This window comes from Haemaphysalis longicornis, unplaced genomic scaffold (assembly GCF_048455015.1).
Source record: "Haemaphysalis longicornis isolate Haplotype H1 unplaced genomic scaffold, Haemaphysalis longicornis Haplotype H1 scaffold_5, whole genome shotgun sequence".
Taxonomy (NCBI): domain Eukaryota; kingdom Metazoa; phylum Arthropoda; class Arachnida; order Ixodida; family Ixodidae; genus Haemaphysalis; species Haemaphysalis longicornis.
In genome coordinates this window covers 119435393-119460031 of record NW_027526385.1, presented here as the reverse complement: position 1 = coordinate 119460031, position 24639 = coordinate 119435393, and the positions used below count along the sequence as shown (strand labels likewise).

Genomic DNA, 24639 nt, shown 5'->3' with positions numbered 1-24639 from the left:
GAAAAACCACACGAAGCAACTGCTGATATTGAAATTGCTCCCGGGTATCATGGCTATCGCAGGGTATCATAATAGACGCTGTTTCGCATATTTTTATTTTCTACCTTATCTGAATTATACCACGCGTTCCCAGGATACGCAAGCATCGCGGCGGGCTGTCACTCGAGCAAAGGGGGAAGCAACAAGAAAAGAGTGAAACGCATCATGGGAACAGGTTAAGCGCCAGGCACAACTGGAGGAAGTAAAACAGACAGGAAAGGGGCGCCCTGTCTGTTTTACTTCCTCCAGTTGTGCCTGGCGCTTAACCTGTTCCCACGATGAAGTACCAACTAGCTCGCATCGACACATTAATTAAGTGAAACGCAGCTGGCACTACCTCCAGCCTCAACTGGTTCCACGATCATACGGACTAGCCGCTTTAGGAATGTGTTCGAGGACAGTTGGAAAGGGAGGGAAAGGGGTGTACATGGCGTTCAATATCGGAGGATGGGGCAGGGGGGTGGGGATATGGGAATATGGTCCCCCCGGGCCTACCTTTTGGTACGTTTCTGACAGAAATAGCCTTGCTTCAGGCAAGCAAAAAAAAAATCGTACAGGTGCAAACACAAAAGAGACAAAGTTAGACAAAATGAAACATCGTGGAGGTGCTGGGTATCGATCCCAGTACCTCTCGCATGCTAAGCGAGCGCTCTACCATCTGAGCTACACCCCCGACGAAGACACGAGGCAGACGTAGGTTGTTTTATCGCTCCCGTTTTACTGTCGTCCTTGTCTTAAACTCGGAATAAATCCGGTCGCGCGCCTCGCGAAGGTTGTGCAATGATGCCCAGGGGACTTGGCAATGTGCCTTCTTGTCCTCGCCGTTGTCGCCTCATCTGTGTCGGGGGTGTAGCTCAGATGGTAGAGCGCTCGCTTAGCATGCGAGAGGTACTGGGATCGATACCGAGCACCTCCACGACCTCCTTTTTTTGTTTTTTATTTGCAGGGGAGGCTACTTTTGTATAGTATTTTTATTTTAATGGCGCGAGCGCAGTGATGACCATATAGCGCAAGAAACCTATTTGTGGTCATTTTACTGTCACGTTTAATAAAATATCAATGCTATGGGTGTGATTTGCTCGAAAACAGCTGTCATGCGTGTGTACAGGGCAACCTAAGTACAAGACAATTCAAACAGTGAAAATGGGTTTAAAATCATTCATCACCGTTTTGAAGATTTCCCTGTCCACACCACACATCCCAAGCTACTAAATTTGCCTGCCCGAACCATGGACCATTATGGGAAAGCCAACCATGCCGCTCTCCACCCTGGCACGGTCAACAGCGTTGGCCCAGCCCTAGGGATTAACATTGGCTTAGGTTGGACCGACTCATGGCCGCAAATGCTGGGCCGACCTCAGTACGCTTTCGAACGATACTGTAAATAATAGTCCGAGTTTTGATTTTATTTAAATATTGTAAGAGAAATAACATTATGTTCTGGGAACATACTGTTGGCACCGAGATGTGCAGAATTTTTACTTTCTTTTAAAAAAAAACAACAAAAAAACAGGCATTTTTTGTGGTACAGCTAGCACTCAAATCACACCTGTAAAGTTTGTCCTCACTTTAATAGCACCATAACTTATATTGATGACGTTGCCGGAGCCAGTTGATATATCAACCATTTCTTTTACAACGCAGATGCAAAAAAGTAAGGTAACTTTTTATGAATGAGGAGATAAAAATAGCATGTAAAGTTACAGACCTGTTTTTATATTACCGCATATTTTTATAGGCTGTGTCTCGTGCCCCGCACGGAGTATGAAACGCTGCCTAATATGTATTATTTCACTATAATAATTAAGTTAACATTAATTATATTATTATTGCTGTAATAATAGTAATAACAGAAAGGTGGCAACGCTGCGTGAAAAGTTCGTCTATAACATGCATTCTTTCCCCGACTCGACCTAATGAGCTGATAAAGCGAACCAGCCAGTGAAATGCAAAAAGTATTCAGCTGAAAGACTTTACAGCTGCATATGTTATCAAATTTTTCTTGAACGCGCATACAGAAGGTGTTCCTACCGGGGTGCGGCCTCGACCTGAAGGGCGCGGCTATTACAGCGCTGAGACAGGCTCTTGGTTCATATAATTTGCTTTACAGCTTATTTAGTCGCATATGAACGGCAAGTTTTCTTCAGAGGCCAAAGTTTGAGCACACCAGCACAATGGGCTATTGCTTGCTTTCATACACGAAACAAGCAAAAAAACAGTTTTTTTTTTATTTCTGTGGTTGCGCTTTGTGCCACAGGAAGCAAAAGAAAGCGTCGCTAAAGTGGAAGTGCGCAGATCTGCTTGTTTCGTGGGTTTCGAGGGCCGAGATACAACACAAAAAGGACGTTGTGGAGGTGCTGGGTATCGATCCCAGTACCTCTCGCATGCTAAGCGAGCGCTCTACCATCTGAGCTACACCCCCAACGGAGACGGGCAGCGGACGTACGACGTTTTATTGTTCACATTTTACTGTCGTCCTTGCACCCGACTTAGAATGAATCCGGTTACGCGCTAAACAAAGATTGTGCAATGATGCCCAGGGGACTTGGCAAAGTGCCTTGGTTCTTTCTTGTTGCCTTCGCTATGCGCGCTGTACGTGACGGTTAAGGAGGTGGTCACGGAGATAGGTAAGCGACAGGCGACCGAAGATAGAGCTAACGAGCGGCGCCTTAGGGAGACCCTCAGTGGCCTCATCGAGCCTGACGAGGAACGGCCGGGAGATTTCCGAGAAGGCATTCGTCTAACCAAAGAACAGCTCCAAAGTGAGCTGGAGCGGCGATACTGGGGCGCCCTAGTCTGCATCCGCGAGGGTCGAGTACGTGGCGCAGCCGTTCAAGATCTTCCGAGCCTTCGAGCGCGAGGGCATCGCCCGCAAAACAGCAGCGAGGCCAGCCACAGCGGTGGAATTGCGCAGGGGCAGAAGAAAGTGGTGGCGGCCTTTTGCGACTAAGAACTTTTTCCGGTCAAGACCGACGCCAGACTGCGGGCACCCCGAGGTTCTCTCTCCCATGCCCACGGTTCCCGACGACACAAAATACCTAATTAATTCGCCTATAACCGCGTGGGATGTAGACCGCGAAAAAAAAAAAAAAAAAAAACTCCCAAAGAACAAGTCTCCGGGCCCTGACGGCATCATCGACGAATTCTACCAACTAAGGTATAAGCTTGGGCGTGTTGGTATAGCATTCTCGGAACAGCGCAAAGGGACGAGGACGAGGCGTAGACGGGACACAGCGCAGACTAACAACAGATGTTTATTGCACAACATTACTTAAATACAGAATTCTGTCGCATCAAAAGAGAAAGAGGAAAGATGAAAAAAAGAAACACAGAAATTTCAAGCCATCGCTGCAGCTCACGTGCTGTCACCAGATAAAAAGGAAATTTCTTATCGGTTGCAACAAAGTTAATTGCAACAAAGTTTGTTGCAAGCTTTGCAACAAAGTTAATGAGGGCCGCGATCCCCAGGTGGTCAAAATTAATCCGGAGCCCTCCACTACGGCGCGCCTCATCGCCTCCGTTGCGTTGGCGCGTTAAACCCCACAATCAAATCATCAATTAATGAGGGCCGCGTCAAGTCTGGCACGTGTAGCACCAAGCATCGCACGCCGTTCGTGGCCTGCTCGGATGGAGTGGTTTATTCGATACCGCTGAGCAAATGCAACAAAAAGTACATCGGACAGACTGGAAGTTGCGTCAATGACAGATTGCGCAAGCATCGCAATAACGTAAAAAAGGGACATCACGGAAATCTAGGCGCACATTGTAAAGATTGTGGTTGTTATCCTGACCTCAAAAAATGCTCCATACTTTATAAAGGTAACAATCAAATGACACGGGAGATCGTTGAAGCGTACGAGATATATTCTAACAAAGACAAGTGTGTCAGCTACCCTTCGGTGTTGTTAACCGACCAAGAAATTGCCTTTTTATCTGGTGACAGTACCTGAGCTGCAATGATGGCTTGAAATTTCTGTTTCTTTCATATTTCCTCTTTCTCTTTTGTTGCGACAGAATTCTGTATTTAAGTAATGTTGTGCCATAAACATCTGCCTCGTCCTCGTCCCTTCGCGCTGTTCCGAGAATTCTATCAGGCGTTACGAAAAGAGTTGGGCCCCGTTCAGCGACCGTTTTTTTAAAAATGCAGGCTGGATGGCCGGCTCTTTCCCTCTATGCTCGACGCGTCGAGATTGCTCTCCGAGGGGTGGTTGGTGATCATCAAACCTGTGGGTTGAAAGGTCGTTGAATAAGCACCAATTTACATCGAATGAGGACCGCCTGTGAGGCCGCAGATATGGGCGTGATGCTTATTGGGGTGCTCCAACTAGACCTTCGAGAAGCTTTCTATCAAGTCGAACGCACATTTCTCTTCACCCTATTTCGACACTATGGGACAGGGGAAACAATGATGGAATTGCTAGAAACTTCTGACGCCGACTTCACAAGTTTGATGTTGGAGGGAGCACTCGGACCACCCATAGAAGTTAGCTGGTCGGTTCGCCAGGGATGTCCAATGTCTCCGTACTTGTTCGCGCTTTATCTGGAACCGCTCTGTCGAATGATCGCCACTTCCAACTCGATCAGGGTTCTCGGGAACGAAGAACTGCGTGTGCTGGTGTATGCGGACGACATCGCCGTCGTCTGCACATCACAGACCCAGGTGAGCGAGGTGGCGGAGCTCCCGCGTTGCTTCTGCCGCTTCTCTGGAGCGGAACTAAACCTTTCCAAGTCGGGCGGCTTTTGGCTGGGGGAGTGGGAATTCAAACCCCCCATATTTTGTGGCGGTAGCTGGAAGTATGCAATACACCGCTGCCTGGGAGTAAACATGGCCCTAGGGGAAGCCAATGCAGCCAGATGGCGACCTAGGCTAACAGCCGCGGAGGCCAAGTGGCAACCACCCTGGAGAACGCGTCACATCGCCTTGGTCGCCAGACCTCACGTCTGCAACGTCGTAGTATACCCGGCTACCCTATAAGCGGCGCGAGTGGCCCCCATCTACACTAAGTTGCAGCGACAGTGCGTGGTCTTCGTCTGCCGCTCCTTGTAGGAGCCTATATAAGACGCACAAATCTTTTTTGGAGTCTAGATGCCGGGGCCTGGGCCTTGTCCACGTGGAGATTAAACTTACAGTCCAGCGTTTTATTTGATTCCGAGACCAGAGCGACCCTTTTCTCCGTGGAGCGCTCCAATCTATCTGCTCTGCCCACATAGCAGAGTGGGTGGTCACACCTTTCCAACTGCACCATGGTGCTAGAGTCGCCTCTTTCTGTAGAGAAATCGCTGCTGCTATCACAGTATACTGGAAAAGCAGTCCTCGTAGAACAATCTTCTAAAGGTTAAGCCCGTCGGCTATACCGCGACCTTCTCGCAAAGCTTCTTCCCCCACCCTTCTAACGACAACCACCATTCGAGGCGGCTAAGCAGGGTGTACCAAATCGGATTACCGATTCCGACTGGGTCCAAAAACTTTTCCTACCCGTACCACTTTGGGGTGCTACCGGTGGGATCACGGCAGGAAGAGCGTGGCTTCTTTCTGCCTTGCGGTGCGGGCTGTTTCTTGTGCGGGAGGCTGGAGACGGCGGAGCACATGTTCCTATAGGATGCAACACCGCGCGTTATTTCTGGGATGAGGTACAGTGTTTTCTGGGCGTCCACTGTGACATTGACTGGGCGGGTGTCCGCTACCTGGACGTTCCGACAGAGCACTTGGAGCTCTGCGAATGCGTCGTAACACTGGGCCTACACTCGCTATGGCGTGCGCGAGTGGATGCGGTGGAGTGTGCTCCCACCCCGAAGCCAGCGTGGAGGCATTTCGTCCAGAAGATGGAGTGGATGGTGAGTGTGCTCGGCGCACCCGACTGGGACCCTGAACTGGGCCAGGCCCTTGCGCACTGCTGGCGGGAGACGGTAGCCTTTAAAACAAAGGAGACAGAACGCTTTAAGTGGTTAGGAAGCCAGTGACCGGCCAGGCTGCAACGGAACACAACCCCCTTTTCTTCCCGTAAATGTGCTCTCTATATTGTACGAGTGTGATTTCTTATAATCAGCCAAACACGCCAGTCTGGAATGTGTCGCCAACCATGTAACAAAATGTAGCGGAGGGTACAGTAAGGTGCTTTCCCTGCACACTGCATATTTATTATGTAAATTAACCTGTTTTTGTTCGCAGAAAAAAAAAACAAAAAAAAAAAACAGGGGGTGTAGCTCAGATGGTAGAGAGCTGGCTTAGTGTATGAGATGTACTGGGACCGATACCTAGCACCTCCATAGTCATTTTTTTTCAATCCCTTGCAAGGAAGGCTACTTTTGTGTAGTAATATTTTTATGGCGCGAGAGGAGTGATGCCCACATAGCGAGAGAAACTTATTTGGGGTCTTTTTACGGTCATGTTTGCTAAAATACTGACGCTATGGGTGCGATGTGCTGAAAAGGTACCATGTGGGTCATATGGCGACCTAAATACAAGACGATTCAGAAGGGAAAAGTATGTTAAAATCAATTCCTACCGCTTTGAGGGTTTCCTTGTCTACACCACACGTCCTAAGCGATCAAATTTGCCTGGCCAAACCATGGGCCATTAGGCGGCAGCCAAACCGGCCACCCTCGGGATACGAGGGCAAAAATTGTTGGGACAACCGTGGGAATTGACATTGGCCTAAATTGGGCCGACCTAAGGCCGCAAATATTAAGCCTACCTCAGTGAGCTTTTCAAAGTTACTGTAATTACTGGCGTTAGTTTTGAGTCTGTGCGAGGAATAGCTGCAGTGCTGGTGGAACATACTGGTGACACGGAACTGTAGAGCATTTTTACATCCTTCACAAGGGACAGGTCTTGTGGTGCAGACAGCATTCAAATCACACGTGTGAAGTTTGTTCTCACTCAAATAGCACCGGAATTAACCTGTATGTTTAACCTTGCCAGAACCAGTTGATATATCAACTGGTTTTTTTGAACGCAGATGCAGAAATCTGAGGTAAATGTGTTGCATGCAAGAGCATGTCAAGTTAAGTTAAGTTAAAAGTTAAAAACAGCATGTTAAACAGCATGTTAAACAAGTTAAAAACAGCATGTCAAGTTACAAACCTGAGTACCGCTTTTTTTCGAAAGGTTTACATAAAACAATTGAGAAAAGCTAGTTAAATTTGCAGTATGTCTAACTTGTCGCCAATATCAGCATATTCTTTTTTTCGAGGTAAATTCATTGAATCAGGTGCTTTGTATGAAAAACAAATCATTCTAAGCGCTTTTGAAAATAAAAACTAGTCGTTGTTACCTTTATAGATTTCTCTAAAGCTTTCGATCCCTTTAGTCATGATACCTGACTTCGAAAAAGTACATCTGCACGTCATACAAGGCACCCAATTTGAACTCCTCAAATCTCACCTGCGTCATCGCCTGCAATTCGCTAAATTAGGGTAACATATTTATCCACATTCAAATTATTACGGCTGGAATCCCACTGCAGGGTAGTATTTTAGGACCTCTACATTTTATTTTATATATCGTTCTGAGGCGCTTGGAGAGGTTTGGCGAGCAAGAGGAATATGAAGACAGAGTTAAAGCTATGCACATGGAAGGCCACGGATCTATGTGCCGAAGGGGGGGGGGGGGGGGAGGGGGGCATGGTAATTATGCTGCACGTAGGAGAGGTCTTCGTTGATACTACGCACAACCACTGAGAGGAATACAAACAGAGACATTCCCACAGAAATCCAAGGTGGCGTTTACGGTCACTTGCAGATTTGGTAGGGACTGTTTTAAATGCAACGACAAAACACCCTCTTCCATGCAGTATGGAACTGCCCAGCTATTTGGAAGACCTGACTCATTAAAAACATGGGAGGCCTCCTTGTCCAGAGAGGCATTGGAAGACTAGCGCAAAGTGATCGATAGGCCCTGGACCGGAGCGCAAGCTTCTGGGGCCCTGGAAAGAGGACTCCACCAAAGTTTCTCCGTTTAATCTCCTCCTCAACCTCTATAAAGTTTTGCTGAACTGAACTGATGTTCCGCGTGAGCCGGAAAAATACAAATAATCCTGTTTGCATTGACAGCAAGCCGAGATTTGTAATTTCTGCCGGCGATGGAATCGTATTTTTCACAGGTAGTTTAATCCAATATCTGGTGCCTATTATTACAATGAATTAATTGCTCTTGCTAAACTTGATCATTGCAATGAAGCAAACTCACTACTAATGCAGAGCTTGTGAATTACCTCAGCAGCAGCAAGGGCTTTCCACTGGCTGCCGTCCCAGTGGCTACCGTACCATGTTGGCATCAAAAGCACCGATCAGATGACACAAAATGCTGTCATTTATTTCTACTGTGAAGGATTCCCGTGACCACCGGATCCTCTTCACACGGGCAATTGTCTACCTTTTTAAATCTCCACGTGCTTACTATTATCAACCACTGGTCAATCAGGGACTAACGAGGCATATAACCCCATTATACTCAGCGAAAACTACAGCTTGGCGGTTTAAACTGGGCCTCGCGCGATCGCCTCTGTGCACGTCATGCGTGGTGGTAGAAGATATGCACCACGACGTAACGTGCTGCCCTCAGCATAGTGCTAGGCGAATTACATTGTTCTTGCTGATGTGCAAGAAAATAAATGCGTGTTAACACCCTCCCCCCCTCTTCCACCACTTTTTGAGGGCGGTGGAAGAGGGGGGGGGGGGAAATACCATACAAAAAAGTCGTGGAGGTGCTGGGTATCGATCCCAGTACCTCTCGCATGCTAAGCGAGCGCTCTACCATCTGAGCTACACCCCCGACGAAGGCACGCAGTAGGCGTACGTGGTTTTATAGCTGCCGTTTTACTGTCGTCCTTGTCTCTCAGACTCGGAATAAATCCGGTTGCGCGCCTCACAAAGGTTGCGCAATGAGGCCCAGGGGACTTGGCTAAGTGCCTTGGTTTTTTCTGGTCGACACCGTTGTCGCCTCTTCCGTGTCGGGGGTGTAGCTCAGATGGTAGAGCGCTCGCTTAGCATGCGAGAGGTACTGGGATCGATACCCAGCACCTCCACGATTTCTGGTTTTTGGTTAATGTTTCCCGCTACCTCTTTTTTTGAACTGTTGCGTGTTCAGCCAATTGAAGCACGCATTTAGAAAACGTTTTGTATCCTCGTTTCAATCCTGATGAAGTAGGCCTTTTCTCCAGTTCCCCCCTGGCGCATTGCATCCCTTCATTCATTCACCTCGCCTTATTTCTTTCCTTTCCGTGTTTCCCGCCTGAAATTTACCGGTGAAGAAGTTTGCTCCCATTCTTTCATTTTTGTGAGTAAAAGTTTCTGATAGTGCGAAAATTCCCTTTTTGGACATATCTTTAGTAACATGCTGCAGAAGGCGGCTTACTCTGTTTTATGGTTTTTTTGTGTTGTTGTTGTTGATGATGATTAGGGGCTCTCCCTTTGAACCAGGACGTTGGTTGTCAGCAACCGACCTGCCTGTTTTATTCCGCTTACTTGTCCTACTCTTAGCTAACCTAATAAATTTACCCAACCCCAAGCTCCCCCCCCCTCCTCTTTTAAACTTCCATCGCTCCCTCCCCCCCTATAAACCCCTCACTCAATGCCACTGGGGTCTCTAAGATGTTTCAAACAAATGAATAAATAGCTGGAGAGCAGCTCTCAATCGGCACGCAAGGGCGCCGAGGCTGAAGGCGACGAGGAGCTGATCGCACCTGGCCAGTGGAACCACCCAACCAACCAGGCTGTTCTCCAACCAGCATTTTAGCCTGTAATGTGTGTATTGGGTGTTTTCACGATAAATCAAACAGGAGTGTCCTGTCGACATCTTTAATTTTGACGAAAATTTTATATGCAGCTCCTTGAGCACAGGGGAAAATATATGTGAAGTTCTTTTGTAGAAAAAAATTTTCACTTTCTGGGAAAAATTCCCGAAGCCGGCATGGGTAACTGGCGCGGAAAATTGGAAACTTTTACCGCGGTAAAACGAAAACTATACTGTAGCTATCGCCCTAATTCTTTTTCCGTGAAGACTTTGCATACTCTGAAATGCTTTGACGTACTTTTCTTTGGCTTGCAGACCGAATTCCTTTAAATAAAAATTCCCAAATTGGGAAAATTAATAAAATTGCCCAAATGTGGGACTTTTTTTCTCAGAATCTAAACCAGCTAGACAATTGCAATTTTTTAATATTATTCTTTTATTCATGTTAAAGGTTTGTGCCAATTTAAGTTTATGTGGTCAAGACGCTTCACTGTGAAAAAAGGCCTGTACTGCAGCAAGGTAACGCATTTTGGTACATTTTGAAAGCCAATAAAAAAAAAAGGCAATCTTCAAGTTTTTTCAAACATTCACAAATTAAAGCCGAGGTTGCACTTTACCACCTACATCAAAAACCACCGTTCTTGGGATCAAGAAGCTAAGATGGATCCTCTACACTACAACGACATTATTTTTTATTTATTGCAAAGCTCAACAAAAGCACATCATATCGTCAGTGTGAATCAATCAATCCCTGTATCAACATATTAAGCGGCATTTACATGCGAATGTACTTTCATCTTACTCGATTGGTTGAATGAACATAATCGCTATGACACAGGTTTAAAACTTCGCGGACCGTACACACTAAGCGTGGTACAAAACATACAATACGCAACTCGGCCTGTCGTAACTCCGGCTTGACTTTGTCACTGTTTCACAACTACGTATCGTAACGGTCGTACACGACCCTTAGTGTCATATGTTCTTTTTCAGCCGGGCTTGGCGTCACACACCACAAAAACCGTTCAGATTGACACAACAACGCTGCCGAACCTTGTTTGCAGGTAAAATTTGTGGGCTTGAATAACGCTTAATACACTCACGAGTGAGAAAACGTCATCAACATATTCTTGTTTGGCGCACACTTTCTTCAGTTTGCTAACATTTTGTGCGAAGTAAGAGAAGACCCCAAGTTAACCAATTTAGGGACCATGATGCTAATTTTGGAAATGGGGATGGGCTGGTCACGTGATGCAAATCAGGGACAACAGGTGGACCGTCCGTTTGACAGACTGGCTGCCAATAGACCGCAAACGCACCAGGGGTCGGCCAAGAACTCGTTGCCGAGATGAGCTACGGAATTTTTTTGGGGAAAACATGGACTCAGCTGGCGCTCGATAGGCGTGGCTGGAAATCTTTGGGAGATGCTTTTGTCCTGCAGTGGACAAAAGCAGGCTCATGATGATGATGATGAAGAGAAGCCACCGGCCTAGAATTCTCGTCACTGTTTCTGACGGCCATTCTGCTACGCCAGATAACACAGAGGCTGAGGAGAAAGAATCGGGAAAGTAATCACATTCACACGTTTTTTTTAATGCGATAGATTGCCCTACCGCATAGCAGGGAGGTTTAAAGGAGCCATGAAGAGAAAACAAAAGTTTGTTTTATTCGAAAGATTAGGTGTTTCATAGTACCCCAAGCGCTTTCCCGGAAGCAAATGATGCTTTATTCACTGAGAAATAAGGCAATTTAAGCCAACATTTTAAATCTCCCGCTAAAATTGCACATTTGGTGACGTGAACAATGGCGTCATACGAGCCGGTCCATGAAACAGATACTTAGTATGTCGACTCCATATAGCACCCACACGCGGGAGTCAGACAGGAACCGAAACTCGTGCCGAAACCGAGACGGCGGCCATTTTAAAAATACTAGTAAAACCTAGTGCACCCGCAGCCCTAGTCATGGAATCGCCTGATCCGGAGAACAAAACTCTCGCCGAGGAGCTAGGGCTTGAATTTACCAACCTCACACCACTTGAACGCTCAATGCTTCTAAGTGCACGAGCGGCAGGAGTTGTGGGATACGCGGTGGACGGGAAAGCGACCATTCCGCGATAGCCACAACAGACGAACGCCCTGCCGTCGGCAACGCTGCCTCGTCAGCCCCGTCGCGGCGGACGACTACAGACTGGTACGTATGTGCCGTATTTTTATTACGGTTAATAATAGTTCAATTTCAGTAGCAGTATCGCTTATGCCAGTCGGCCGGTGTCGTGTATGGAAAGCCGTTCGCACGAGCTCTCTGCTCCTACCAGAAAGATACGAGCGTCAATGCGCGGTGTGTACGGCATTTTCCCCCCAAGGTCAGAGTGCTTTGACGGCGATTTGACGAAGTCGGCGACGAGCACCAGCATGTCCCAGGAGTGAGCTAACGGAAGGGTCCCTGCCGTAATCACTTCGTCGGAAATGAAGCGAGCACACTCATACTTCCTTTAGCTCCCTTTCTTCTCCGTTTGCAAAGTTCACAAAACGTAGCCACTTGCTTCGCCGCGGTTCGTCGTTTGGCAGCACATGAAAGGAGATCTCTTCACCGGCGGGGATGTCGCACTCCCTCGACGATTTGCCCGTACTACATGGGCATTTTAAAACGCAGCAACGAAATTTCATTGTAAAGTACTCGAACAAACTGAAGTTTTAACTGGTTGTAAACTACAAACGAGCTCGTAACGACAGCAGCAAGCCAACACCATTCGAAACTTATGCGACGACTGGCACTATCTCGTCGCTTCTTGCTGTTCCTTACTCCCCTCGTTTCTATTTTTACCTTTGCTGGTTGGCGATATGACGGCCAACCTCCTGTCAAGGGATTAAGATACCAAGCAAGGTCGCGGCTGTACGTGCTGGAACGGTTCTTTGGCCCCTAAGAGCCTCGAACCCGAAAATTCGTCTGCGCGACGGCGAGATGTCGAGCTCGGCAGGCGGTAGTTTCGTACGCATTGGCGCACACGCTTGCGTGTTCGTTCGGAACTTCAACCGTTTACTCCACCGTTCTTTGTCATAAAAATAATGTGCAGTATGTTTCACGGGCATATAGCTCGCGATGCAAACTGTAAGCCCTGCCTAACATGCGTTTGCTTTTGCCGGCCTCCGCCAATCGCAGAGCATTCTCGAGTGACATCATAGGTTCTGTTGCGGAAAATGAGCTGGTGGGTCGCATGGTAATTTCCTTTTTTCCTAATTATGTAGCTTATTTGAGCGAAGTTTGCGTTATAAGTGGTGTCGTTATGGTTCTAACGAGGCAACCTTTCGAATGAACCAAACTTGTGTTTTCTCTTCATGGCTCCTTGAAAGGTACAACATTGCACCAGTTGCACGCAGAAAGCCAAGAAGGGACCGGTACTGGGGTCCCCATATCCAACGCTTAAGATCGGGGGGTCTCCCAGGATGGAGCCCAGTGCCTCGGAGGTGTTGGATTCTGGCGTTTCTAAGACCTGAACAAGTCCACAACAGGTGTTCAACGTCAGCTTCTGGTGCAGGAGTCCCACAGAAGGGGCAGGTGTCCTCAAACGGGGCGTGGTATCGGGCAGGCCAAGCGTGAGTAACTGCTGGGAATAACGCCACTCCCAACTCGAAGCCTCCGCAGCAAGACCTCCTCCCGGCGAGCGAGCCCACTGGGGAGGTCAGTTCCACGCGGTGGAAGTAAAGCACGCGTGGCGCGGTGGAGGTTCTCTTTTTCCACCAACAGTTCCTCTAGGGTAGATACTCGAAGTAGTGCTAGTGGCCGTGGGACGTATCTTCGGTGGCAGGCGCGATCTGCTACAGTGTGGGCAGAAAGCGTGTCCCGGCGAATCCAGGAGACGCGGACAGGGCATGGATAAGTGCTCATAACCTCGTGAATGCGTGCGGCGAAGCTTGTACAACGCGCAACGCGACGCAAATCCCGAATCGCTGCCGTTGAGTCCGTGTAAAGTTCCAGCTTGTCCCCAGTAGTCACAGTCGATGCAAGCGCCTGCAGGCCATCCCTAATGGCAGTAAGTTCTGCTAGCAGGCTTTGGAGTGCATGGAGTGACTCGTACGCGCAGCTTTGATTTAGGGCAGGGTAGGAGGGAATTTCACAGGAATGAATTTCACAGAACCAAGACACTCCCACATATGAAGCAGGCACGAGTGTACCCGCTCGAGATTTGCTTCTTCAGGAACGGTTTTAAAGGCCAAGTCGATATGGTCATGAATTATTTCCACCCATTCCTCGACATCTTTGATATTGAGGTAGTCTTGTGTTTGTCGGATTTTCCGGAAGAGATCCCAGTCAATTTTTGTGTGCTTGCGCTCCCTTGATTTCGTCGGTACTGCCACATGGAGTGTTTCCAGGAATAATGATCGCTGGCTACGTCGATAAGCGTGTTTTTCCATTGTGCGCTGTTGAGGTTCTTCACTGTACTCATATCCGGCGTGGTATTGCGCTGTTCCTATTAAGTTATTGCACTGTTCCTATTAAATTAACATTCCTATTAAGTTAAGTCTGTGCCAAACCTGTTGAGAAATAAACGCAAAAATAACTTATCTTCAGCAAGGCTTGGGAGTGGGCTAGTTGGTGTTTTAGCATCTTGAAGTGCAGAGGTGCGCTGCCTGTCTTGTATGGGTAATCTTGTCTTGTATGGGTCTTATCTTGTATGGGTAATACTTTTTTTAAAACCTGCCCACCTGTGGCGCTTGCGCAAATCACAGGCACAAGAATAATTTTTATTGCAGGCACTAAAAAATACACAGCAAGTTGTAGAACCTTTAACAGCTAAACACGTGCGTGAATATTTAAAACATATGGCGCTAGCAAAAAACAAGACATCGTGGAGGTGCTGGGTATCGATCCCAGTACCTCTCGCATGCTAAGAGAGCGCTCTACCATCTGAGCTACACCCCCGACACGCGCATCCCTTAAGACCAGAAGTACCAACAAGTACCGGCTCAGCGGGCATCATTGCGCAACCTTCATTTCATCTGGGTCAAAAGCAGGGGCGACAGGAAAGCGAGAGCACCGAAGTAAAGCCACGCAATTTGAATGCCCGCTTCCGTCGGGGGTGTAGCTCAGATGGTAGAGCGCTCGCTTAGCATGCGAGAGGTACTGGGATCGATACCCAGCACCTCCACGATGTTGTGTTTTTTGCTTGCTCTAAAGCGAATACATTTGTGGCATTTGATTTTCAACTGCGCAAGTGTTACTACCGAAGAAGAGCGGAAAAATATAATTGTGTTTTTTACTATTACGCTTGTAACAATTTGGATACTTTGGGTGCGATGTGCCTAAGCGGTAAGCGGATTGAGAGAATAAGAAAAGATTTTTAATGCGAAAGAAGAGATAAGCCCTGCAGAATGCTGGCTTCGCTGCTTTTAAAATGTCGGTGAATATGTAGTGAGGAGTCATTAAAACTCACAACCACACAAACGCAGGCGAACGCACACTGCACGAAAATAAAGAATTGTAAGCTTCCGTTGTGGGTACTTCTTTCTGTCTCATTTCTTCATGGACTGCATGCATGCCTGTGATGGAGCGCTTAGATTAACCTAAAGCACGCAAAAGCGGGCCCCACATTTCATTTTGCGACGACATACTATGCCCACCGAAAAACTGGACAGCTAGGCGAGACGTTTTATCCCTTGTCGTAAATTTTTGAAAGACAACCCTCAATGTGTTTTGGTGATTCATCGCGAATTGTTTTAAAAGGTGCCACTCGGGTGGGGCTGTCGGGTACCTCGGGGTCGCAGCGCAGCGCAAGAGAGAAAGTACCAGCGTGGCAGGCTTGCAGAATCGAACTGCCCGTCCGTGCTGGCGCACCAAGCACGCGCCGCTCGTCTCTTTATTCTCGTCTTTCATAGCCGGCGCCAAGGCGCTGGCTAAGAGCGCGAATTAGAGGGCGCTACAGGGCTATTACTGGCAGGCCTCGTAGGGACAGGTGCGCTACTCACTCGCTCACTCACTCACTCACTCACTCACTCACTCACTCACTCACTCACTCACTCACTCACTCACTCACTCACTCACTCACTCACTCACTCACTCACTCACTCACTCACTCACTCACTCACTCACTCACTCACTCACTCACTCACTCACGTAGCTGCTCCAACATCGATACCGCTAGGAAGGAGGTCATCGATAATATCGCATGCTGCGGCAGGCGGCATCTCAGCTGTGGGGTTCTGGACTGTGTCACTATCCTCGTTCTCACTGGCAACCACAAATGCCGCATGCAGAAAGTAGTTGCAAGCGGATCGTGGCCTGCATCACGGCCCTCCAAGCATCGGACAGGGAGCTGAAAGCCGACAGCACATCCACAACGTACCTTTTTATCATTGTAGACACACAGCAGCACACGATTCAGAAGGCGCGATTGGAAGTTAAGCTTCAAGTTCTTGATGACACCTTGGTCCATGGGCTGCATTGCACTGGTGGTATTCGGTGGAAAAAAAATTACACCATCTTCCCGTGGGGAACCCTGATGAGGATGCGAAGCATCGTGGCGGTTCCGTGTGGTTCCATTGTGTTGCCGTTATGTTGAGTGATCTGGTTTTTACTAGCGCCAGAGGGAATTCCGCGTCTGGGACCACACCGGTGGCAAAGGCACGCAAGTGCTGTTGTGTTACGGTGAGTAGGCGGTGGTTCTCGAGGCGCCGAAACTCGTCCGTCATGTTCTTGTCGATGTTGTCTCTGTGGCAGAATCGATAGTCTCCGTCAGCTTTGGTGAGGTAAAGGTTGTTGACATTGGTGCACCGGCTGAGAGCAATGTACACGCCCTCCTCTTCGCAGCTTTGTTGTTGTTGTTGTTGTTGCGCCTTTAGGTATGGCACATACCCAATCAGGGGATCGGCCAATCAACAGAGGATGGTTAAAATGAATGGATTTCTTTTCTAATCACGCGACTTTTAGGAAAGATAATTTAGACCGGTTTGAAAAATTTTTGAGAAAAAAGGGGGAAAAAAATCCTGAAAAATCAAAGCGAGGGTGACCAATCGCAATCATAAAGAGAATCGTTTTGAATTTTCAATGTAGCGCAGGAGGGCAGAGCATACATCCCGGCGGCAGAACCCCGTTTCGGAAGCCCCGAACGATAGAATAGCCGGCACTGTTAGGGATACCCCCAAACTGTTAAGTGGCACCTCCAGGGACTGACGTCTGACTCGAGAAAAACGTCGGCATGTTAAAAGGAAGTGATCGACAGACTCGTCTTCGTTGCAATAGCTGCACAGAGCTGTTGGCGCCAGACGAGACCTGTGCAAATACCTATTTAAATTGGGTACTCGACAACGTAAGGCTGTAATAATCACCTCTAAGTTGCGTGAAGGGCACCATTCAGGTTTCCATGAAAATTTAAGATGATTGAAATCACTTAATGATAATAAAACCGATTCTCGCTGTATATGGAGTTTCAGCATCCTACGGTACCTAGCTGCTGTTATTAAAGGTGTCGGCTCTACGACGTCTACTACAGGCCCAGAAAGTGCTACCCTTGCTAGAGAGTCGGCAGTCTCGTTGAATGTGATCCCTGCATGACCAGGAACCCAAAGAAGGTGAATTTCAGTGAAGTGAGGTGGAAGGAGTGACCGAAACGTCCGCAGAAGGGGAGTGTCTTTAGGGGAAGAAAGGGCTAGGCATACAGAAAAGGAATCGGAAATTATCATTGGAGATGTAATTGACACATCCAGCTTTCGTAGCGCCAGGACAATTGCCAGGAATTCCGCAAAGAATATGGGGATAAAATCACGCAGACGAACCGAAAAGGTCCAGTTAAGGGAAAGGGAAAATATTCCGATACCGGATTTTTCTTCTCGTTGAGAGGCATCTGTATAAATTATAGCACCTGGCTGCATAGAGGCCAAATAATCTTCGAGAAGGCGATTGAGTAGCCGGGCTGGTAAAAGTTTAGCATTTTTGGGGAAAATGTTCCGGAAATTGATAGAAAGAGGTGAACTCCTGTCAGTATATGGAATAATCTGATTTATTGCTACACCCAATGGAGAAAGGAAGCTCTGTATCAAAGTGCTTTGTGGACATAAGGACCTGGGCCATTGGTGCACCATAAACGCACTTGGTTCTGCAATAAAGATAAACTGCTCCCTGTTCACCTCAGAGCTATAAGCTCTCAGAAAAGTTTCAACCGTCAGAATCCGGAACCTATCAAGCAGAGGAGGAACGCGCGCTTCCAAGTAAACTACTGCATTTGCTGCATTCTTAGGCAACCCTAAACAGCAGCGAAGAGCCTGGCGCTCCAGAATAACCAGACGATGAAGCTTATACGCCGCGCACCCAGAGAATAACACGCACCCAAACTCTAAAATGGGGCGAACGTACATTTTATATATCATAAGAAGGGTCTCTCTGCGCATGCCCTTCTTTCTATGACTGAGACTTCTCAACATCCCAACAGCACGTGCACCTTTGGCCTCAATGAGGGCTATATGTGGGGTCCAGTCAAGTTCACTGGTGTAAATAATCCCGAGGTACTTTAAAGAAGGAACCTGAGGAATTATGCACTGTCGATAACTGAGAGTAATGTTTCTCGTTCTTCATCTTCTTCGGCGGTTCCCCTACGGGAAGATGACGACGGTGATTGAACGTGAACCTATCTCGTGATGGATTCTTTGGTTGGCCAATCCCTAGGGGCATCCTGCCACAATCAGCATCAGAGGCGCTGCGGACGGGGCTGGTTGAGCTGCAAGGCGCGTGGCGCTTCCCGCCACAGCTTTCCCACGGGAAATTCAGAATCCCCCTCTAAAGTTTTCAGTTCGTCGTTTCCGTTGACGTTCAGCTTCGCGTGCCTTCGTTGTATCAGTAGCTTCTTGACGTAGTTTGAATGAGTCAAGGACATAAGGGGCGTTCGTAGCACTTGCTCCTGTCCCGGATTTGTAGCGTAGTGGGAAGAGCACCCCGTACCTCCCGTTGCGGCCAGAGAGTCGTGGGATCGAAACCGGGCGCCGCTAACTATTTCTTTTTTTTATAGTATAGTATCGCGGAGCTGTGGGTGTAAGGAGGAGAGTTGCGCATGCGCAGTGAGCGTGTGGACGGCGCCGCCATCAACGACGCAGGACCAGGCGAGCCTAAGAAATGCTCCGCATTTAAAAATTCCAAGGTGAACGCTTTCAGGTTGTTGATGTGCCCGTGGGCACCGTAGTTATCAACGAACATAATAAGCACCTCGCGCTTGTGTTGCTCCTAGTTACGGTCGAGCTTCCGCATGTACTACTCAAAGAGGTCATGCGTAATCCAGGCCTTCGAGTTCGCTTCGTACGAAACTGGGAGCAATTTACGTCATTTAAAACATCTGGGGTGTCCTGATTTGCCTATGGCGAGGAGGGGAAGCCCCTCCGTCCCCAACTTGTTGGCTCGCATGACAACCGTGAATCACTCCTTACTGTGCTTCCCGCCGCGGCAGGGTTCGGCAGAGAAAGCAATCGCCTTCTCAGGCAACGTCTTGTAAAACGAGCCAGTCTCATCACAGTTGAGTATGTCGTCCGGGGTGTACTGGCCCAGCAGGGAACACAGTTTTTCGGCGCGGTAATTTGGCGCAACGGTTACGTCGAGAGCACCGCTCTCGCCAGGTACGCTTTTGAAGGCCAGGTCATATCTTTGCTTGAAATTGCGTAGCGAGCCATCGCTGAATTTGTAATATACATGTGCAGGGCGAGCGTCTCCCTCTTCTCCCTAGGCATATCTCCAGAAACTGGCACCTTTTTAGCCTATGTCGTGGGTAGTCAGCTAGATGTTTAGTGTCGCTTTCAGATTTGGGTGGCTGTCGTCTCGGAGATTCTTCGGCTTTACCGCAAGTATTTTTCCGCTGCGTTCAGGATCTTCTCCCTGTTCTTCACGTAATCGGAGACGGTTTGCTTTGAAACCGAAAATTAGCGAGCCATTTCGTGGTGTGGTCGGCCGCCTTCAATTTGACAGGTAATGGCAGCTTTTTTCTCCACCGTGATTGTCTCGTTGCCTTGTTTCTTTGCAACTCCGCATAGCTCCTGACAGTGCAGTCCTGATGGCGCAGGTGGCCGTGGTGGCACGGGTGGTGTCGGAGCCATTTCGGAATGTCAATCTTAATACGCCAAGCAACAGGCACAAAGCACATAAAACGTCTGACCGTGACCACGGCCGAAATTCGGAAACACGTACGGGCCTCTTCAATTTTTACAGTTCGGGCAGACCGACAACTTCCTTGTGTTGTGCCGCGCTACCGCTAGGTGGCGACACAGGTCCCGTGAGAGTACCATAAGAGCACCGAAGCCGCCGAAGCTGGGATCCGAAAAATCCAACGGCGTGCTGTGCGGCGTCCGAAGTTTTCACTGTATTGGTCGTGGATATACACATGTACTTCAATGGCACAAGTGGCCGTGCCACGAAGGTGTCCGAATAAACAAGCGTGTCCGAAATTTCGGCGTCCGAATAAATGGTCGACGACTGTATCTGTCTACAGGTTGCCGATGTGGCGCCATATTTTATTCTTTTTCCCTCGTTCATCTTGAGCTGTTTTTACGTCATGTACCGGTAATACCTTCTTAACCATGTTGCCATGTCATGTCACGAAATAAACAAGCGAAAAGCGTTTATTAGGGTCCCATACTGAGGACAATAACATTCCTTTGTACTGGCACGCATAACATTGTTTGGTTATAGATAATGGTCTGTCCAAAGTGAACTGGCACTCTATGCTACACTAATCTGATGGCTAGTGTACCTCTAATGCCTGTCCGACACGGCAACCTTCAGTTGACAGTTGAGCGCTTGCACGGGGCACTCGATATACAGTTGGCTCGAAGGCGTTCGGAAGGCCTCTGAAACGGCCGCGTAGCGCAGGTTCGACCGTAACAAAAGTCCTCTTGCCTAGTAAGCGATACACACTAGCCGCATGATGTTTTGCTGCGCTTTGCAAGAATATAAAAAGAGACTGACGATGTGCACTTATGTAAATACAGATACTTGTTACGTCCTTCGCTTTGAGAGGGACTTTTTGGGTTAATTATGTAGACTAGGTTGTAGCGCTTATACACAGATGTCAAAGGTCATTCGGGGGCGCTAGCCGGAGTCAAATTATTCGGCTCCTGGCACTGTGTGGTGCAAATTAACTCCAAGAAATTCAGACGTTCCTTTATTGGTGCTTCAAAGTTTTCAGGAAGAACTTTGAAGTAGGGCGCGCCTCGATTCCCACGCGTCTCCGTTCTGCGGCAGCGCTGGCATAGAGGAAGCCGGCCTTGAGCAGTGGAACACGGTAAATTTAAATCGACTAGATCAAACCTCCAGCGTGTTTACCTTGCAAGGAGCGCGACGGGAGAGGAACAGCATGAGAGGTGAGCAGGAAAGCGAAGGGAGTCATGTACTTGGCAAATGTCTCCTTCTGTATGTATCCATTATTGTATTTCAATGTAACAACTATATTTTTTCAATAAACCTTCAAACCTTCAAAGGCTATCGTCTTTTGTCGACATTTGCAACGGAAAGAGTACATACGCGAAGTTAAATTTCGCCTCTCCATCTTCTTGGCGAACTTATGGAGACGAAATACTGATGTTCTTTTGATGCGCGAGCCGAGAGGACAATATCGACTCGCTCCGATGACCGACGACCGATGCTTGGAGCAGGTGAGGGATGAGGACTGCCTTCCTTGCTGGATATTAGGTTTATTTACATTATTTACATTACTCCGACTTTACATCAGGTAAGAGTGACGGTTACATTGTCACTCTGACAGCAGCAGCCTGTTCGGCCGAGATCTATACTGAACTAGATCCCCTCTCGACCGACCCTCGACAAAACCCAACACTCCGGTTTTGATAGCACAAACCCCGCCTCCAAAAAGGGGGCGTTCAAGAAAGAGAGAAAAACCTTTCAAAACAATTATTACAAACCATTGATTGGCCACAGGAACCAGCCAATCACCCACATGTCCCCACCTGCAGTCACGTGACCTAACACTCTCTCTTACACACTCATAGTGCGTTTCCCACGCACGCTGTTGCACCCGACAAGCAAATACAGGACATCTGTGGTCTAAGTGGCCACACATTACGTTCAGCGGGCGGCATCTGCACAAAAGCCAAGCCGAGGGCCCGGAGCGGTTCTCGCGCGGCTGACCTCCCTCCGCGCGGCGCCTCCCATGACGCCGTGCGTCTGCGTGCGCGGCGGGACAATGAGGGTTGCTAATTCCCTCCCGGACGAAGGGCGCCACCGCCTGTCGCCAGTCCCACCGGAAGACGCGCTTCAGGCCCACTCGGTGGTCTCCGAGGCGATTGACCCGTCAACAACCAATGCCGCCGCCGGAGTCGAAGATCCTCCAAACTTACACCGCGCGCGCTTTCAACACTAAGAGGACCGTCAGCCTGTTATGCCGAATGACCCAGCCACCTCCGACGCGACAGAGGCACTCAGGCTAATCACCCCCGCCTTTTGACACACAAAAGGACGGGCACAAAACACGCTCTCGCGGCTCCGAACTTGGCGTCCGTGCGGCTACATGAAAGGGACACAGGATCGTAGCTACCAGCGGAGGCGACGCCAATACATGGGCCACCGGCGGCCTTCATTAATTGCATGCGGAGCCCGAATTTAACACCTCCGCACTAAGAATGTTGTCCGTACACTAGCTGTACGTACAACATTAACTCTCCTGCAGGTTATGTCTTACTGCAGAGCCAGAACTAAAAAAAAACACACTCAAGCCGTTACGCAAGTACAATACAACGCGAGTACAATACAGTACAACAAAAAAAATTACCCCGGCACACACCAACCCAACCAGCACAATGTGCCGGCCAACTGCACCAAAAACGGATAAAACACGACATACTCAGTGCCTTGGCCTAGCCATGGCTTGCGCAACATCAAACAATAAACGAAAGCGCTCAACTACAGGGCCCGTGAGAACAAACTCGTGGCACCCTCTACCATTAAAGGCAACCAACCCCACGAAGAGTATAAATGTTCGACCTGACAACTGAATGAATGACACCATCCACTCTTAAACGTTAAGCGCATGCAGGAACATTCTTTCACTCTAAGGAAAGAAAAAAAACATTCGAACAAAACCAAACATACCAAAAGAGGCTACTCCTGTACAAATAAAAAAAAATTCCCCCGCATTTCCCCGAAGGGGAGTATGAGGAAGTGCGAAGCACGGGGTGATGCTATGAGGGGGAGTTTGTTGAAGTTTGGTGGCATTTTGCCCGTTAGTTACATTAACACCCCCTCGTGATCACGTTCGGCTTAACACGCCTCGTTTGTCCCTCTGCGGAAATCTTGGTGAATTAACGTGTATGTTCGAGAGGAGGAGCGCACCGCACCGCAGCGCACCGCAGCTGCGAAGCGCCAACCGGAGTGAAGGGAGAGGAGGCGCAGTCACGTGAGAGAATGCAGAACTAGCGGGTTTGTAGTATCACGTGTACACCACGCAGTTATCAAGCCGCTATAACGCCGCTCAGTCGCCAACGCACGCCGCTGACGACGTAGTTTGAATGCGTTAAAGATATAAGGCGCGTTACTAACAGTGATATCAACGCTGCGTCCGTGGCTTAGTCGGTAGAGCGTCGCGGTGCGGCCGCAAAGTCCGCAGATCGAAACCTGGCGCCGGATGCTGTTTTTTTTTTATATAGTGTAGTGGCCTGGCTGGCGCGCCGAGAGAGGGTGTTGCGAGCTGGAGAGTAGTAAAGGGGCTTTAGGAGAGTAGGCGAGGGGGGAGAGGAAGCGCTATGCGAGCGCGACGATTCAGGTTCGCTTAAGAAGTGCATTCGCACTTATTCCTGGCCAATCTCCCACGTGGGTATGTGCGATGTCAGCGGCCAGGCAGCGCGCGCCCATCTCCCCCCGTTGCTAAGGAAGACGAAAAGCGCGCGCACCCGCAGCTGTTGCTATGCGGACGGCGGAAGGTTCGGGGTCGCTTATAAAGTGCATTCGCACTTAAAAAACGTCTAAGGAAGTTCAGCATCTCTTCACGCACTCGCGGACGCGTGTTCTTTCGGAATGCGACACAGATTGTTCGTCCCGGTTGCGGTTCACTTGTTGTCCACATGCGATGCACTGAAAGTTCCTTTCCCAGTACTTCAAACACTAGTTCGCACACAAGCGCCACAAGGGGGCCCTACTTGTACATTCCATGGCCCACCATGACCACATGCCAACGAGCGCAAATAAAGAAAGGCACTCGCTATTGTACCCAGAGGTAAACTCCCTACCGTGCTGTAACAGCGGCTCTACCTCCAAAGAGGACGGCACTCAAACCACCCAGATGCGCTACTCGCAAATTACACTCCTTACGACAGCTGAACACAACCAAAACAAGCACACACAAAAAGAACTAAAAGGGGGAGAACGAAAGTACTGGTAAAACTAACAATACTTCTCATCTGAGCGATCCCTACACACCCAGAGAAAGACACGCTAACAACTACGTGTGCGCCAAACAACACTGACCTGTTCTAGCTATTTAGCACTGTACACTATTCAGCGCAAACACCCCTTTCCACGGCGGCACACACCGACCGTCGCACGGAAGCTGATTCCGTGTTGTGCGCCACCAGCTGATTCTACACGAACCCTGGTTTGGCTCGTGGTGTCCTCTGCTCCCGGGAGAAAAGGAACACCCTACTCGGCGGTAGCGCGTACGACGATGTCGCACCTACGCCGCCACACCTGCCCCCGCCTTCCGCGTTCTTGGGCCCGTCGGAATCGCCCTACGCGCAAGACGCCGCGGGCCGCCTGCACCTTCATGCTTTCCGCACGGAGGCTCAACAATTAGGCGCGCCGTTCCGCTGCCCTTGCATGCCCCTTGTGCTGCCTCGGCGACAGACAGCTGTACATTGCGCTCCTCCACAAAGAGAATTTCCGGAGCT

General features: G+C 48.8%; 6 non-coding genes across 6 annotated transcripts; 2 read left to right on the top strand and 4 right to left on the bottom strand.

The window, feature by feature from the left end:
- Positions 1-639: 639 nt before the first annotated feature.
- Trnaa-agc (transfer RNA alanine (anticodon AGC)) lies at positions 640-712 on the bottom strand. Its single transcript has one exon. It is a non-coding gene; the product is annotated as a tRNA-Ala (tRNA).
- Positions 713-2388: 1676 nt separating this feature from the next.
- Positions 2389-2461, bottom strand: Trnaa-agc (transfer RNA alanine (anticodon AGC)). Its single transcript has one exon. It is a non-coding gene; the product is annotated as a tRNA-Ala (tRNA).
- A 6278-nt stretch (positions 2462-8739) lies between these two features.
- Trnaa-agc (transfer RNA alanine (anticodon AGC)) lies at positions 8740-8812 on the bottom strand. Its single transcript has one exon. It is a non-coding gene; the product is annotated as a tRNA-Ala (tRNA).
- A 180-nt stretch (positions 8813-8992) lies between these two features.
- On the top strand, positions 8993-9065 carry Trnaa-agc (transfer RNA alanine (anticodon AGC)). The gene has a single exon. It is a non-coding gene; the product is annotated as a tRNA-Ala (tRNA).
- Positions 9066-14622: 5557 nt separating this feature from the next.
- On the bottom strand, positions 14623-14695 carry Trnaa-agc (transfer RNA alanine (anticodon AGC)). Its single transcript has one exon. It is a non-coding gene; the product is annotated as a tRNA-Ala (tRNA).
- A 153-nt stretch (positions 14696-14848) lies between these two features.
- On the top strand, positions 14849-14921 carry Trnaa-agc (transfer RNA alanine (anticodon AGC)). Its single transcript has one exon. It is a non-coding gene; the product is annotated as a tRNA-Ala (tRNA).
- The last annotated feature ends 9718 nt before the right edge of the window (positions 14922-24639 follow it).